This window comes from Schistocerca nitens, chromosome 3 (genome assembly GCF_023898315.1).
Source record: "Schistocerca nitens isolate TAMUIC-IGC-003100 chromosome 3, iqSchNite1.1, whole genome shotgun sequence".
In the NCBI taxonomy this organism is placed as follows: Eukaryota; Metazoa; Arthropoda; class Insecta; order Orthoptera; family Acrididae; genus Schistocerca; species Schistocerca nitens.
Genome location: NC_064616.1, coordinates 907,653,321 through 907,671,740, shown reverse-complemented (window position 1 = coordinate 907,671,740; position 18,420 = coordinate 907,653,321). Strand labels below are relative to the sequence as shown.

Sequence of the window (18,420 nt, the reverse complement as noted above, 5' to 3'; positions counted from 1 at the left end):
ACTTTGCATCTGAGTTGTGGGGAGTTTTAATGACATTTCATTTAACACTTGATCGAGAAAAGATATGAATTTTGACAGACGGTAATAACCCTTTACAGACTGTGTCTGAAAATGAGGTCTGTTCAAAGCATAGCTGTGCACTGCTACGTAAAGAGAGTGCTATCTGTAAGCATTTCCGAAAGCTCTCCATCAATTAGTAATAGTGTCTATTTATTTATATATTCAGTTAACTTTTACCCCCGGCTTCGTTCGCGTATCAGTAGTATTGACGTACCGGTACTGTTGTGATGAGTAAGTATCGGACAAGCACAGCTGGCGATGTGCGCCGTCCGCTCCGCTTCCACATCGTACGAAGTCAGGTGTTATTAAGTCTTTGTATGTCTATGGCATCACACTTCCGAGACGAATGCATCGATTTTAATGCAGATTTTTTATTTATTTGAAGGCTAGCCAGAACTGTCATGATATATGTTTGATGAAATTTTGTTCAGCCGTTAAAAGGTAATTTGCTATATAAAGTAAAACGTTTGCCGGCAGCAACACGCTGCCTAATCAATATGTTGTATCTAATATGAGGTCATACTTCAACATAGATCTTAAATACCTCTACAAAAAATTCCGCGAGAACATATAATTATCTTTGAGTTTTCATCCAGAGTCACCATTTTTATGTCTTTCGGATTCGTTGCGCCAGTTACAGTCAAAAGACAAAAATTATTGTGGATGAACCGAAAACCATAAGCATGTGCTCTCAGAGACTTTTGTGTAAATCTTTTTGAAATCTACAGTTTCGTACTCTACAATTTGACGTAGCCCTTGTTGCCTGCGCAACTGCTTTCGCATTTATAATATTGGTAACTTGTGGATTGCTCACTGTGCCTTTCAACAAGAAGTGAAGTGCTGTATCATGACTGAAACACGCTGGTTCCTGATAGAAACGCCAAACAGGACACAAGGTACTATTTGCCAAGACGAGGACTTTGACGAAATGTCAAAGCGCACGGAACAACAAATGTACTGCCAAGAAAAAGCCTGATGCTGACCGAAAATCGAAACGTGTAGGTTTAAATAAAGCTGTTTATGGTAGTAACTCGTGGTATTACTACTTCTTACGAACTAGGAAACGAATCCAGAGAGATCAATTATTTACCAAAAATATCCGAATGTGTGAGCCTGATGGCAGCCCTAGAAATTTAGAAAATTTTCACAAAGATAACTTCACTTGCACAGCGAGTAAAACCTACACAACAGTATATTTATCTGCTACGTAATAATGAAACGATAAACGACGTCATGTTTTGTTGTACTTTTATCTTAAATTATGACAAAGAAGCAAGAAGGCATTACATAACAAGTCACACTTCCTCTTATTCCAGGCCGTCTGCATTGTTTTAACTCACAATTATATGCTGCCCGTAATTGTGATTATGCCAAGATTTTCTCTCTCTCTCTCTCTCTCTCTCTCTCTCTCTGACTGTCCGGGGGCGGGGGGTGGGGCTGGGGGATGAGAGCAAGTGCGCTCCCCCCCCCCCCACTCCCCCTCCCCCACCGCCTGAATCCGCCATTGCATTACCTGAAGTTAGGACAGCACAAATCAAATTTGTGAGAAAATTAAGGTGCTTTCAAAGAATAGTTTACTTATTTTGTGTCACAATGATCTCCTCAATGTTCTAGCTGTGTCGCTGTACAACCGAATAAATATTTTCGTTAGATATTTTGTTTTCATAGGTTCTTGTGAAATTTTCAATACAAATAAAACATGTGGCCGTTAGTTTCAGTTAATTACTTCCATTTGTTCGCAAACAGAGTAACACCAATTCAAAGTTACAAAACATTGCACAGTGGATGACATAATGCCGTCACAGATGTCATAGAAGAGCACATAAAAAATACACCTACTGATCATTACAGCAATAGATGAAGTGCTAGTCGGTGCCTCGGCGCCTAAAAATGACTGACTTACCGCCTATCTCAAATTTCATACATATGATTACATTTTGATCTCCTTACGCTGGAAATTAACAGAGTACAAAATTTATGATAAAAGCATATCAGACAATAATGGTTTTCAGGACCGAATTCCATATTTTTGTAGTGGGCGCTATTTATGAAATTGGGATTTATACTGTTTGCATTTAACAGTACAGGTAATTTGAGCAAGAAACTTATTTTGAAAACACGCTTGACAAATACGCATTTTAAAGTTAGTTATCTTAAAAACATGAGTTTTTGAGTGTTGTTTACTAAAATAACGGCGTAAAAATCTAAATAGAAGTCTGGTGTTAGCAAGAATCAAATGCATTTGGTGTTAGCAAGAATCAAATGCATTTTGAAGTTGTGAATTAAATTGTGAATTACGAAGCAGTTTAAATTTTCCAGATTTCAACAAAACTTCAGTTCAGCAAGTTTGGTAAGGAATGAAATGCATTCTGGATTCTCCATCTCCTAAGCTTCCTGGTGGGCTATATTTTTTGGAAAGGTATTTACTTTTTTTCAAATGAGCATATTTGCAAATTACATATATCATTAATTTATGTTTCTTTGATATCCTGTAGGACCTAAGATGGCTTTTTTGTTTCTCACAAACTTAGCGGTCGTTGTAGAACTAGACTGAGTGATATCCTTATTTAGATTGTTTCGTAATATATTGGTTTTGGAATATTGTGTATTCCAAACGTTGTTGTAATTATGACTTGTCAACAAACTTTGTACTCTTTACTAAACATCGGAACATTCGACGAATATTGTGACCTTGAATAACTATAGGTATTTTAAACAGTATTTCGAAGTTTGACATTTCAATTACAAACATATTCGCTGCAAACAGATTGCGAAAACTTAAAATGAAACTTTCAGTACCCAGTAAAATGTGGTGCAAGGTTCGATACCAAACTGGATTAATTAGTGAATTACCCGATACCGTGCCTAAACCGTTACAGCGTCCTTCTTGGTAGTATTTTAGGACCAATACTGTGTTTATATGCATCAGTGACTTTACAGACAATGTAAGACGTGGGGAACATTATTTTTCCTGATAATAACATTGTGTTCGTATATAAAGCCAGAACGTCTACTAGAGAAAGCAAAACGTAATCCCAAAGGATGTATATAACTGGTCGTCCTGCAATAAACTTACACTGAACCGTAACGAAACTAAAGAGCATGAGTTTCTGTTTAAAGAGGGAAAATAATCCCGTAAATTTAAACATGGATGAGAATGTCATAAATTGTGCAGCAAATTCCAAATTTTTAGGGATTAATATTGAGTATATACCTGAAGCGGAATGAACACGCAAATACAGTAGCAAAGAAAATGTCATTAGCTTGCTATGCCCTTAAGAGCCCTATCATCACTATGTTACAAACAATGCCATAAAGTAACATACTCTTCCTATAAGCATTCCATCGTTAGCTACAAAATCATTTTTTGGGGCCCGATACACAAAAGATGGACACAGTCTTCAAAACGTAGAAAGAGCCTTTATAATCACCACTAACAACAGAAGCCCTGTAAAGACATTTTTTTAAAACAGCTGGTGATTCTAATTGTGCGGTACATCTGCCTGTCTGTTATGCACATCAAAAAGAACAACAGCGATTATCTCACAAACAGTTGCATTCAATATCATGTAACAACAGTCAACATAACAGTTAACAAGAGTAAACAAACGAAAAACACAAAGCAGCATTTTCTATGAAGGGATAAAACTGTACAATAAATTTTTCAAGGAATTTAAAGAGATAACTAAAATCCAAATACACTGCTAGAAAAAAAATTAGTACATTTGGAAAGACGACGTCGATTTTGATCCGGTAACGGTGTATGCCACCTGGGGGATATCAGATTTACTGATTATGCTTTCAATGTCGTCCACCAACAGATAGCGTAGTAGCATAGCTACCAGGGCGCCATCTGTGTCTACCTTTTAATAGGGATTGCTCAAGGCCAGAAGGCTATGTGTGGTGCAAACGCGTGAAGCAAGCAGGCAACCACGCCATGAAGATGCACTCGTGCTTGCTACATCCAAGTGAGTGAGAATGAAAGGTGTCAAATTGTGGCATTGCGAGTCACAGGGGGGTCCTTTAGGAGGATAGTCACACACGTTGGACGTGTTGCGTCAGTTGTGTAGTGATGCTTTTATCAGTGGTCTCGTGAACATTCGCACACCTGTAGACGAGGTGCTGGATATCCATGCAGCACAGACGCCCGCCAGGATCGGTGTATTTTAAGGCCAGCAGTGGCAAATCGCAGCACCAGCATCGACGTTCACTGCTCGACTGGAGCTGTCGGAGGATCACTTGGAAGATGAAATGGCATGCCGTGGTCTTCAGCGATGGAAGCAGATTCTGCCTGCATGCAAGTGAAGTTCGTCCGCACACTTAATGTAGACCTGGTGTCCGCTGTCTCGTAGAGTGTACACTAGCCCCAGCCCAGACCGTATAGCCTGGGGTGCAATAAGCTACAACTCTCGTTCACCTTTGGTGTTTCTGGAGGGGACGCTAAACAGCTCTCGGTACGTGCAGAATGTTGTTAGACCCGTTATTTTTACGTTCTTGCAAAAGGGAAGTGATGTGTTGTTCCAAGAGGATAACGCTGGCCCACACACTGCCCATGCAACTCAACATGTTGTGCAGATAACATACAGCAGAGAATGATAAAAAGTTAACTATATTTACTAATAAACAGTTGTCATTGTACAGTGAACTGTCATACTTTAATGAATTTTACTGTATAATCCTATACCCACGATATGTGATGGATAATTCTATCCTCTTTCCATATTTGTGAGCTCAACTTGTAATTCATTGTGGTGAGATGTTGAGCAAGCATTTTCAGACAGATAAAGAGAGGAAAACATGAAGATTAGATTAGATTAGATTAGATTAGATTAGATTAGTACTAGTTCCATGGATCATGAATACGATATTTCGTAATGATGTGGAACGAGTCAAATTGTCCAATACATGATATAATTAAGTTAATTTAACAACATACTTAAGTTAATATAACAACTTTTTTATTTTTTGTGTTTTTTATTTATTTTTTTAATATTTTTTGTTTTTTTTTTTGTTTTTTTAAATTTATATCTAAAAATTCCTCTATGGAGTAGAATGAATTGTCATTCAGAAATTCTTTTAATTTCTTCTTAAATACTTGTTGGTTATCTGTCAGACTTTTGATACTATTTGGTAAGTGACCAAAGACTTTAGTGCCAGTATAATTCACCCCTTTCTGTGCCAAAGTTAGATTTAATCTTGAATAGTGAAGATCATCCTTTCTCCTAGTATTGTAGTTATACACACTGCTATTACTTTTGAATTGGGTTTGGTTGTTAATAACAAATTTCATAAGAGAGTATATATACTGAGAAGCTACTGTGAATATCCCTAGATCCTTAAATAAATGTCTGCAGGATGATCTTGGGTGGACTTCAGCTATTATTCTGATTACACGCTCTTGTGCAATAAATACTTTATTCCTCAGTGATGAATTACCCCAAAATATGATGCCATATGAAAGCATTGAGTGAAAATAGGCGTAGTAAGCTAATTTACTAAGATGTTTATCACCAAAATTTGCAGTGACCCTTATTGCATAAGCAGCTGAACTCAAACGTTTCAGCAGATCATCAATGTGTTTCTTCCAATTTAAAACAACTTCAATAGAGTGGCAAAAGTATTTTCAGGATCCTAAAGACAGTAGGAAGAGAGGGGAGGGAGAGAGAGAGACAGAGAGACAGAGAGACAGAGAGAGGGGGGGTGGAGGGAGACAGTGTGTGTGTGTGTGTGTGTGTGTGTGTGTGTGTGTGTGTGTGTACAACACCATATGTAGTGCAGTGTAGTGTGTGTTTGTGTGTAGCGTGAGCAGTGACCAGTGACCAGTGATGTGATACAAATGAACAGTGTAAAAAGTTGTTTTGATAAATAATATGTTAGTTTGCAAATATGTACAAAAAGTACCATACACAAGATATCAAAATTAAACCATATGTTAATCTGGGTTTACATGAGGAATAATTATTCTATGCATGAATTAGTTACTTATTTAAAAAAATGTACTAACAAGACTCAAAGTTACCCATTAAACTTTCGTGGTATTCCTTTCACCTGTTTCAATCAGCGATTGTACAATGCTACCTTTGAAACTTTCAAAAAGGTCTGGTTCTTTCGATTTATCCATTTCCTAACTGTATGGAGTTTTTCTCTGTTTAAACCGCAGTTCGTTACCAATAAATTATGGCCGTCAGAGTCCACGTTTGCCCCTGGAAATGTATTGCAGTTTAAAATCTGATCTCGAAATGTGTCTTACCAATATACACTCATGGAAAAAATATAGGAAAATCAAAGATGAGTTGTGCAACATAAATGAAAGTTGGTAGGCGTGTTTCTACATCTGAAAGAGTGTGTCTATTCGAGTTTTGCTCCAGTCACATACGAGTGGTACTACTAGTGTTACTACGAGAAGGCAGATCAGGTTTGCTTAATCGTGAGCATTAGTTACTTTTGAGATTGGACGTGGTGAGTTGGAGTTATTCAAGAAGGCCTTTAAGGCGTCAAAGATGCCATTGTCAGCACCTCACTGAGTTTGAAAGAGTTCATGTAATAGGGCTACTAGGAGCAGGATGTTCCTTCTTAGATATTGCAGAAGGACTGGGTAGGAATGTATCCACTATACGTGACTGCTAGCAGCGGTGGTCATGGGACGGTACGGTAGCAAGGAGACTGGGCTCCAGACGGTCACATGGAGTTACCAAAAGGGAAGACCATGGCGTTCGTCGCATGGCTCTGGCGCATCTTACTGCATCTGCAGCAACAGTTTGAGTACCAATTGACACTACAGTGACAGAATGAACTGCTAGAAATTGGTTACTTTGAGTACAGTCCCGATCCGGACGTTCTGTAGCGTCTATTCCACTGACCGCAAACCATTTGTGAATCCAGTGGTGTCAAGTGAGAGCTCATTGGAGGGCAGCGTGCAGGTCTGTTGTGTTTTTTGATCAAAACTGATTCTCCCTTGGTGCCAATGATGACCATGTGTTGGGTAGAAGGAGGCCAGTTGAGAGCCTACAACCAACCTCTCTGGGTGCTAAACACACTGGACCTACACCTGGAGTTATGATCTGGGGTGCGATTTAATATGACAGCAGCAGCACTCTCATGGTTATACCACACTCCCTGACTGGAAAATTGTACGCCAGTCTGGTGATGCGACCTGTTGCGGGGTTTTTCCAACAGGACAACACTCGCCCACATACTGTTGTTGTAACCCAGTATGCTCTGCAGAGTGCCAACATGTTGCATTGGTCTGCTCGATCACCAGATCTGTCTCCAGTCGATTGCATATGGGACATCATTAGACGACACCTCCAGCATCATCAACAAACAGCATTAACTGTCCCTGTGTTGAGTGACCAAGTGCAACAGCCCTGGAACACCATCTCACACACTGACATCCAGCACCTGTACAACACAATGCATGCACGTTTGCCTACTTACATTCAACATTCTGGCGGCTACACTGGTGATTAATGTACCAGCATTTCATATTTGCAATGGCTTATCTTGCGACCTGTGGTCTTGAAATGTTAGTTACTTACCTAGACAAATATATTTACTGAAATTTCTTTACCATACATTTATTATATTTTAGTGTTGCCATTTTTTCCAGCAGTGTATAATATATCTGAAACCAGGTCTCTTCCACATATACAAACATCTTTCATGATCCTTAAATCAACTATTAGCAGCGACTGAATTATGCTCTGTCCAAAATTCTATGAGGCAGCTTCACCTTTAATTCCTTTCCCCGATTCATGTTCAAATATTTTCCCTTTTCTTCCATTTCCTACTATCTAATCCAAGTTTCTCATCACAATTAAATTTTCGTCTCTGTTAGCTATCTCAATAATTTCTTTTATCTTATCACATCTTGTTTCAGTCTCTTCATCATTTGCTCAACTAGTAGTCTCCTGCTGTGGTCAGTGTTGGTTTCATGTTTATCTTGGCTATAATAATCCTTCACTATGCTGCTCTTACTACCTTACCCAAATACCAGTTTTTCTTATTCATTCTTAGACCTACTGCTGTATTATCCCTATTTGCTTCTGCATTTGTAACTCTGTATTCACTCTACTAGAATTACTATTCGCCCTGGTGCCACACTTCACTAATTCCCATTATATCGTAAGTTCAACATATCCATTTCGCATTTTAAATTTTCTAACCTGTCTACCTAATTACGGTTCTAATATTCCACTTCCCTGTACATAGAAGACCTGTTTTGTTTTCTGGGACAAGGACATCCTCTTGAGTAGTCCCTGCCGGGAGATCAGAATGGGACTATTTTAACTTCAAAATATTTTATTCAAGAGGATGTCATCATCATTAAGCCATATAGTAAAGCTGCACACTCTCAAGAAAAATGACAGCTATAGTTTCCTATTGCTTTCAGCTGTTCATAGTACCCACATAGCAAGGCCATATCAGCCACTGTTACAGGGCCAGATCAGGAAATCATCCTGACTGTTGCCCCTGTAGCTACTGAAAAGATTTCTGCAGCTCTTCAGGAACCACAGGTCTTGCAGCATCAGAGATACCCTTCTGTTGTGACTGACCCATGAGTATCGCTATTTGTATCGTTAATGCACTCAAGTCACCCCATGTCAGAAAGGTCCATGCTTCAGGGTGGATACCTTATATTAATAAAAACTGAACTCCATTTAATCCACGAATGCATTACAGGAAGTACAGAAGCCCATATACTTCTGATCTTACTCTAAGCAGTAATTTTGTCAGTGTAAGCTTTGAATATTACATATGGAGATGTGAATATCTCTTCTCATATGCTACATGATACCTTTTGTATTGATTTTACTGTTGTAATTTACTGAGCATCTGCGTAACTTTATTGTGTTGATAAATAAACACCTCATAAATAATAATATGGTGTGTCTGTTGAACGTAGGGTATTTATAATGGATCTATATGCAATGAGGTGTTAGTTCTGTGTTGTGTGATAATGATTGAAGGGAGAGAAAGGGTGAAACTCAGTGTCAACACACAACCTAGCCTTCTTGAACAGTACCCAGATGGACACTGAGCTTAACATCCCAGCCAGACAGATGGGAGGAAGGACGTTTAGAGCCTAATTTCCCATCGACATTGAGGTCATAGAAATGGAGCCCAAGTTAGGATTTTTTCAGGAATGGGGAAGGAAATCAGCAGTGTCATTTAAAATGAAGCATTCTGGCATTTGCCTTAGTGATAAAGGGAAATCATGGTATGCATATGCATAAAATACGAAGAAGAGCAGATAGAAGAGGTTGACAGTCTTAAATTCCTGGGATTACAACTTGATAATAAATTCAGTTGGGAAGAGCACACCACAGAACTGCAGAAACGCCTTAACAAATCTGTATTTGCAATTCGAGTGTTAGCAGACATAGGCGACATAAAAATGAAAAAGCTTGCATACTTTGCCTACTTTCATTCCATAATGTCATATGGTATAATATTTTGGGGTAACTCTTCAAGTCAAACAAAAGTTTTCAGAGTACAAAAGCGTGTAATACGTATTATTTGTGGAGTAAATTCACGGACGTCCTGTAGAAACCTCTTCAAAGAACTGGGTTTACTAACTACTGCCTCTCAGTATATTTACTCATTAATGAAATTTGTCTTAAATAATATATCTCTTTTTTCCAACAAACAGCTCAGTTCATACATACAATACCAGGAACAAAAATGATCTGCACAAGGACTTAAAAGCACTTACTTTAGTTCAAAAAGGGATCCACTACTCAGGAACACACATCTTCAATAATTTGCCAGTAAAGATAAAAAATTTAGTTACAAATAAAGATCAGTTTAAAAGGAGCCTGAAAGACTTACTAGTGGCCAACTCCTTCTACTCCATTGACGAATTTTTTAATAGAAACAAATGATGTATTGTATATATTCATACTATTAGTATTGTTATTTCAGCTTAAAAAAATTGACATGTTCCACATCCACGAGGATCTCCTCAGCACGGATCTATGGAACGAAAAACTAATCTAATCTAATCTAATCTCACCTAAATCTTGATGGTCGGGCCCACATATAAAGCATCATCCTCTCAAATGTGGGTCCAGTGTGCAAACCACTGCATCAGCTTACCTGATCCAACTGGTGGTTCACCATCTCTTAGAGTTAATCCAAACATGGGCATAAGCATGCATTAGCTATCTCGCCTTAAGAGGTGGATAAAGTCAGTAAATAGACATCCTACAGGCCACTACCACTGCTTCAAGAATGGGATGTATCTGTGGTAAATATATTTGTGCATTACTCATTCATGATATTTGTTGCTAGCATCAAGAATCTTGTAAAAAAAACCTGAGATATCAACGTACAATATACAAGTCTTAAATCTAATTATCATTTTAAAAAATCTGTATAACCAATTCGTTCAAATGCTAGAATCTTCACATAGTTCATTATGACAGGAAAAAGTTTCAGAAAATTAAAGGGAAGAAAACTGGCCAGTTTTAAGCAGGCTAGAAAATACTGTTCAAAATATTTATGCTCAGTTTGAGCTACTACACAAAAAAGGTGTGCCGATGCATATGAAAAAATATACATACGGGTTGAAATAATAAACCAGTCATATAATGTGCCTTGAAAACATGGGAGGAACTTAAAATATTATGTGAAAGTACTCTAATAAATTAATGAATAATTAAAGATTGTATTACAGGGAATAGAGGAGAGTGCGCAGCAGACTTATGAGAGAAGCTAAATAGTTTTTAATGAAATGAAACTGTTGCTTTGAAGACAGTGTGGTTCCATGTAAATTCAAACAGAAATAGCTCAAATTGAGAATAATGTGGAAACAGATATTGAAGAACGAAGAAATACTGTTGAGAGGTCAAAATGAAGTCATAACTGTTTGAATTCATCATTATCTTGGGGAAGTAAATAAAATCATTAATCATGATGCTGGTAGTTTAAAAGTGAACTTCTCAAACTCTGTCCCCAGTGCAACAACTGCATATTCTTCTTGGCAACAAATGACTTAGAAATATAAAAAAAAATGTTGTAAAAAGAGTACAGACGGGGAAATATATGATACATATGCTAGAATAATTAAAAATCATCCTTGTCAGTTGCTGAGTGCAATGGCTATTCCTGTTATTTACTGCCTAAAGAGTGTGGGGTAACATCTATAAATAAATAAAGATGGGAGCTGGAAATATATTGGGAATTATTCTGTTACAATTATTTCTTCTATCATAGCTAAAATAACAACAACTGTAACAAAAATGGAAGAATAGATTCTACAGAAAAGAGTGGCAACCACAAAAACAGTAGCAACAAATCTGAAGCCAGAATGGCAGAGAAATTAGAAGGATAAAGGAAAATTAGTAGTTAATGTTTGGCTATATCTAAGGTATCTCACATGATATGCCATATACATCTATTCCACAAAATTTGTTGCTAAGGAATAATCAATCAAGTTGCTGATGCTCTAAAACAATGTGTGAAAGCCAGAGATCAGTGCATGTAGGAAAAGCATATTATCAGTAGTAAACATGCTAATGTTTACTCTGATTTCTAAACTAGTAAAGCATGGTGTACCATAAGGATAATTTCTGTGGTTACTTGTACTCACACCGTATGTAAATAATATGCTTCAACAGTTTGTGACCAATGTAATCGTGTGTGCTGATAACTGTAAATGAAACAGACATTTGTGAGCAGTTGGTGGCTGTTGTTGATAGGTACTTTAAACACACACACACACACACGCACACACACACACACACACGCAAGTTCCACTGCCACTAATTTGATAAGTCTTCTATGATGATATTATAGCAGGACATTTCATTAACTAGGCCGACATGTTGTACATCAATACAAAAATATGTTTGTTCAACAAGTTATCAAGTGACAACTCTGCCAGTTTGTACATTTATCAGAAAAACTTACAAAAGACCACAAGATTCAAATATGTGGACTCTTAGAAAGTGGAAATATACTAGGATGAAGAAGATGGATCAAATGGGAAATCAACATGAATTCGAAAATTAATTGAACTGCTTTGTTGGACAGAAACAAACCTAAGTAAAAAAAAACATGTACAATGTAATATGAATCAGGGTTCCAGTGCAGTCCTGCATAAGCATTATGAGACAGACATTAGAAATTTCCAGGAAGCGAAATATTTTTATGAATTCATAAACCGTATTAAGCTACTCTACACATTATGTGTAGCTGTTTTGCCTGACAGCATTAATATTTTTCGTCCTTTGAACTGTTCCCAATATGTGAGGAAACTAACATCCTGCTAATGGTGAAAATTCAGATCATGAAATTACAGTTTGAGAAAAAAAGTTGCGTTTTAGTGCTATGTATTATGGCTAACCTGTTTAATAGGGATATCCATATATGTGAAATTAGCTTTTGTGTTTCTGTGTTATGGTTTATCTTTGTAATTTACTTACTTAATGATGTTAATAGATTATTGCGTCGTATCTACGTGAATAATGAAACGAAATACAAATGAATTGTATAAGTTGCTCATATCGACATGAACAGCAGCAGCTTATGAGACTAGATGTGACAGCTTTTGCATAGACAACATTTTATTTATACAGGAAAGGTACACTACAGTGTGACGATTACTGTTTGCCACTAATCTTGTAAAGATTGAAAGCAACTAGAAGCACTCCAGATTATCGCCATTCTCTTATTACCTTTGAGTATCGACGATGTTTATACTTGCTGCTTCATGTCTGTGTGCATGAATCTGTTCAAAAAAAAAAAAAATGGTTCAAATGGCTCTGAGCACTATGGGACTTAACATCTGTGGTCATCAGTCCCCTAGAACTTAGAACTACTTAAACCTACCTAATCTAAGGACATCACACACATCCATGCCCGAGGCAGGAGTTGAACCTGCGACCGTAGCGGTCACGCGGTTCCAGACTGAAGCGCCTAGAACCGCACGGCCACACCGGCCGGCCATGAATCTGTCTTTTCAGTACACTATAAAACATACTTGGTGCACTAACGTAAAGTTTTGTGCATATTCTCAGGAAGATGCTCAAGAAATTACCAACAGAGCGAAATCTGACCACTGTTTAAATAACTACCGGTAGTAACTATGGTAGCATTCACTTTCCTGACTGACGAAAAGTTCAACAGCGATTGATTTACTGTATCTAGCTGTTGAAAGTTTATGTTAAACAGAGATAAATATCGGGGATAACATACAAGCACATGAAAAATTCTGGCAGCTTACATTGGTAGGAAATCTCACGAAAAGAACTAGTGCGGTAAGTTTATTTCAGTATTTTTAGAGGTATTGCAGTATTTTAAATATGAAATATATTTTGTGTTTCGCATGATTAAAATACCAGTACCATGAAGAACTTCGACTACAGTTAAGGCAGCCCTTTGTAATGTTCAGTATACTGGTACTTAACTGTAACAGATTCGTAGACATTTCCTATACAGATTTCAGAATATAGATACGTTTGTATTCCAGATGAAATACTGACGTATATACGAAAATTGTAATAAAAATCACTTACACCAGTCCAGTAAAGGAACCAGCGATCCACATGTAGCAGCAAGAAGATGTCACACTTGTTGTGCACCTTGGGCTTCGTTCGGACTGTGGTCCCGAAAGATCATTGAAATTCTTTTCAGCACTGAGACTCAAATACGAAGCACAAAGCGATGCGAAATAGAATATGTATGATGCGCCGCCTTGGCATACTAATATTGCAGTGAACGTCGCCATAAGACGTTGCGGGTAGCGGAATGTGGCTAACGCCTATTCATAATGCCTTTTAAGACAGCGCCTTCAAATGCCACCATGAATTCTTTCCTTTTAGACATAAATCACGCAAAAATGTATTTCTGAAATAAGAACAGCACATATTCGACTAGTCTTTGAGTGGTGACCTGTACAGCCTACTGTACGCAATAGGCTTAATTACAACTCCTTGAACGCAATGTAACAAACTACAAAGAAGTAAGAATGAAACAGTTCATTTTAGTTTACTATGTCTTCTATGAACTAATTTCCTCGTTGCTTTCACTAATCTCAAGACGCCTTTGTTATTTGTACGTTTGTATTACTTCTTCGAAAGGGAGTCTAAAATTACGCTGACTTTGTAGTATAGCCTCTTAGCTACCTCCGTCTCTATCGTACACATGGCGTCTACAATGGGATACGCTTGCCTCCCCCCCTCCTCCGGGAACCTGGGCTAAGTTCTCTGCGATATAGTAAGTTTTTTGTGTGAAATTTTAAATTTAAGCCGGCCGCTGTGGCCGAGCGGTCCTAGGCGCTTCAGTCCGGAACCGCGCTGCTGCTACGGTCGCAGGTTCGAATCCTGCCTCGGGTGTGGATGTGTGTGATGTCTTTAGATTAGTTAGGTTTAAGTAGTTCTAAGTCTAGGGGACTGATGACCTCAGATGTTAAGACGTGTAGTGCTTAGAGATATTTGAGCTTTTAAATTTACTTCTCGTGACATGAAACGTCTCAAAACTGACCAAATTATTTAGAGAAAAAAAAAGGCAATTTTAGATCCTCCCCCCCCCCTCTGGATAAATTTCTACAGACGCCCACGCTCATACACCCCACCAGAAAGCAGCCTGCTGTTCACATCGTAATGTACACACTTGATTGGACACAGCTATGTGTGCTGAAATGTTTTCTTGGGTTCGTAGACTATTGAGGAACATAAGGGACCTATAAAAGAGCAACAACCCTGGGTCACTAATCGTTGTTTTAAAATCATAATTATTATCAGCTCATAGTATCGAACTGTAGAATGGCGATAGGGTTCATCACTCCGTTTGTTTCAATCAAATAAAGCTGATAAGCACTTTAAAATGAAAGAAGTCAGGGAGGGTAATGTAACCCACAAAACTATAACGCTAGAGAGCGATGGCACTTGATGTAAGAATGAGAGAACTCTGCAGGTATAGACAAATGGTCGAGAGGTGCAGAGACATCAGTTGTCGGATTAATAGGTGTGGAGACCCAATCAGCAAATTTAAGGAAGGTAATGTCAACAGTTGTCACAACATTAAATGTTCTCGTTTTTGTTCATGTTCAGTGGCAAGCAGAATTTATCAAGTTAAACATATTCCACATATTACACAAATATAAATTAAAAATTTCTGTGCAAATGGTGAATGTGAGAATTTTTTTAAAAAATTGGTCAACATATTCAACATCATAGTGAAACATTTAAGAACATAACATATGGACAATGAATGTAACTAACTACTTTGGCAAAGGCATCTCTGCCAGTGACCAGTACTAGCTGTTTACCCATTCTGAGGAATATGATTAGAACCCTGTTCTATGGTTTATCTTTGCTGCAATCACAAGAATGGCGATGCCTTTGTGTATAGTAAGTACAAAACTTCATGAAAGTATTGTGTATCTGAAATGACCACCGTTCGTGTACTCCTCAATACTCCTAACTGCAGGCAACATTTGCCCTGGGCTTTACAACATGTGTTTAGACAGTAGACCAAAAGATATTCTTTGATTTGGCGAGAAGTCCTTAGCCTCTATCAAACAACGGTGGAAGAGATGTCCCAGGACGAGGCAATGTATGTATTTGGGGCGAATATTTTAGGTAGGTCTACAGATCTCTGCGTGTTGTCACGTGGAACTACGACTTCGCATATCTAAATATCATTTATGCCTACATACATCTTACTTCAATCTTAATCGACACTGGTTTCATCCAAGAAGCCTGCAAAGCTCAATCACATAGTGCTGGTCTCTCAGATGATTATTTTCAACAACGTACAATCCTGGGAATGGAATAACTAATTGATCTCTTGCCATGAACCCTATATAGTACATTACAAGAAAGTAAAGGAAAACTGGGGTTTGTTGGCTTGTCCACAATGTGTGCCTTAAAGTGGAGCACAAGTTCGGATTGCAGAAGGAAGCTGGCATGCCCTTTGCAAAGCAACTATCCTGGCATTTCTCTTGAGCAATATAGGGAAACCATGAAAAACATGCATGTTCATCGCCAGAAAAGTATTTGAATCGTTGTTGTTTCTAATGAGAGTGTATTGTCTTAACGACTCCACCAGCCCACTAGCAGGGCATGTGTGAAGACCTTCAAGAAGACGTGTTGCCACTGGCATTCGTTTCCTAATCGCTTCCGTGCTAATAAAAATTTTGCATCCAAATAAAAATGAGATCTAGAAACCTCATCAAAGTTTTAAAATTTTGAAATGGTGACAGCATTCTAACTTTGAAATGTTCAACACTGTGTTGTCTCAGGACTTCCATATCATCTTACAAAGTCCCACTCTCTGTTGAGCCCAGAGTCTAGCACCGTGGAGTGCACAAGAGAAATCATATGATGTGTTGTCCCGCAGGCTTCCTCTGAAATGTAAGCTAATACTGTGATCTGGCACACTACCTAATACGGGTTGTCAGCATTGCTTTGTCTCGCAAGAAACAAGTGGATTCACAGCGGTGTTCTGGGACAAAGTAGGTCACCAATGATGTCATAGCTGATGTCATCAACAACTCATCAGATTTTCCCCACCCCTCGCCCATCCACACCTCTGACAAAAGCCAATTGTCCCATGTATAAAATGGGGGGAAATTCGAATTTTGGTTGGAAATTCAAGAATAGCCAGCATTTTTCCCACTTTTCCCTCTCCTATGACATCACTGTGGAAGTAAGACTGTTGTTTAAGTATTGATTAGTGGGAAATTCAAACAACCAAGATGGTGGATTGCCATACTGGTGGAAGTAAATTATTTCTGCTAAATATAGAATTCAAGATGGCCTCTGGGATTTCCCCTGCCATCATTGTGAAAGTAGGGCAGTTGTCTTAAGTGTAGAAATCCCTTTGGATACTGGCACATTCTGTATGATATCAGAATTAAAGATGCTAGGATATACCACTACGGTCGCAGGTTCGAATCCTGCCTCGGGCATGGATGTGTGTGGTGTCCTTAGGTTAGTTAGGTTTAAGTAGTTCTATGTTCTAGGGGACTGATGACCTCAGAAGTTAAGTCCCATAGTGCTGAGAGCAATTTTTTGCTAGGATATAGATAAATAGCCTGACTTACTTCACATGTTTTCCCCAAGCTATTATTCACTCTGACGAGTATGGCTATTTATTTGTAGAAGTCAGATCACTTACAGAATTCCTGGCTGATCCCCTCTGATATCACCATTTAAATAGGTGTTTAAATTTGGCCAATGCATATGTCATACAGCACCATAAACACAATTTTTCACAACTGCATTTTGCAGGTCACAGTTGAAACATGTTCTTTTAGAAGAAATTGCATCTTTATTTTATAAATGTAAGGAGGGTCTGTGGTCTCTAGATGTGCTACCTCCATGTGCAATAGCTGACCATGTCACTGTGCACCAGGAGGAGTGGGACAAAGCGGTTTCTGCCCCACATTCTATTGTTGTCAGATGTATCCAAGATGGTGGCGGTAACATCATCCAAGATGGTGGCGTGTAGACTTGGCAACAGCACATGATGTCATCCAAGATAGGGGACACAACATTATCCAAGATGGTGGGGAGACAGGACAATTGGACTACCTCCACTAACCAAACCCCCCTCCCTTCCCCTCCCCTAGAAAAATGGTGGGAAGTTCAAATTTCAACAAGATAATGCATCACACCATGGTTATCTCTACTAACCTAAGAAAATTGCAGGAAGATAGGTCACTTGGGCTACCCCCACTAACCTAAGTCGTCTGACCACCACATCTTCCTAGGAACTGGCGGCAAGTTTAAATTTTGATGGTAAAGAATGGTCACTTGGGCTGTCTCTACTAACCTAAGAAAATTGCGTGATACAAAGGACACTTGGACTACCTCCACTAACCTAAGTCACCCGACCTCCACCTCTTCCTAGGAATTGGTGGAAAAAGGACTTAGCCTGCACTTGGCTGCTGGAGAGAGGAATGAGTGTACTTTATTTATTTTGGAACAATTTATTTAAGAATGGAGTATATTTATTACACTGAAGTGCAGACTCGAAATCAATTCATAAAATGTCCAATTAATGCAAAGTGCAGCCTACAGACCTTCTCGCAAAATAATGCAACAGACACACAAATAATAGACGCAGACATGGACCGCCACCCCCTGTCCAGTAGATCGCACAGGAGGCTTCCTGCAGCCTCGCAAAGTGACGTGGTCGTCAGCTGTCAAACCACGCACAGATGCCCGCACACATGAGGTGGCAACATCCCTTTCATATTTGATACCTGAGAAATTCCTCTCGAAATACTTGTTCACCTAGGCATCATTGCTGACGTGACCGGGCGGGAGCCCAGACACTCCAGGGTTGCACACGCTGTCACAGCCACGAGTTACCATCAGACGCAGGTGAAAGTTGTTTCTATTTTCG

General features: G+C 38.7%; 1 long non-coding RNA gene across 1 annotated transcript in view; it reads right to left on the bottom strand.

The window, feature by feature from the left end:
* The window catches only part of LOC126247965 (uncharacterized), a 63,675-nt gene extending 49,987 nt beyond the window's left edge, over window positions 1–13,688 (bottom strand). The window contains exons 1-2 of the long non-coding RNA XR_007545390.1: window positions 13,581–13,688; window positions 11,654–11,713 (exon numbers count right to left, since the gene is read on the bottom strand). This is a non-coding gene — a long non-coding RNA (uncharacterized LOC126247965). The remainder of the gene's footprint in view (window positions 1–11,653; window positions 11,714–13,580) is intronic.
* Between the last annotated feature and the right edge of the window lie 4,732 nt (window positions 13,689–18,420).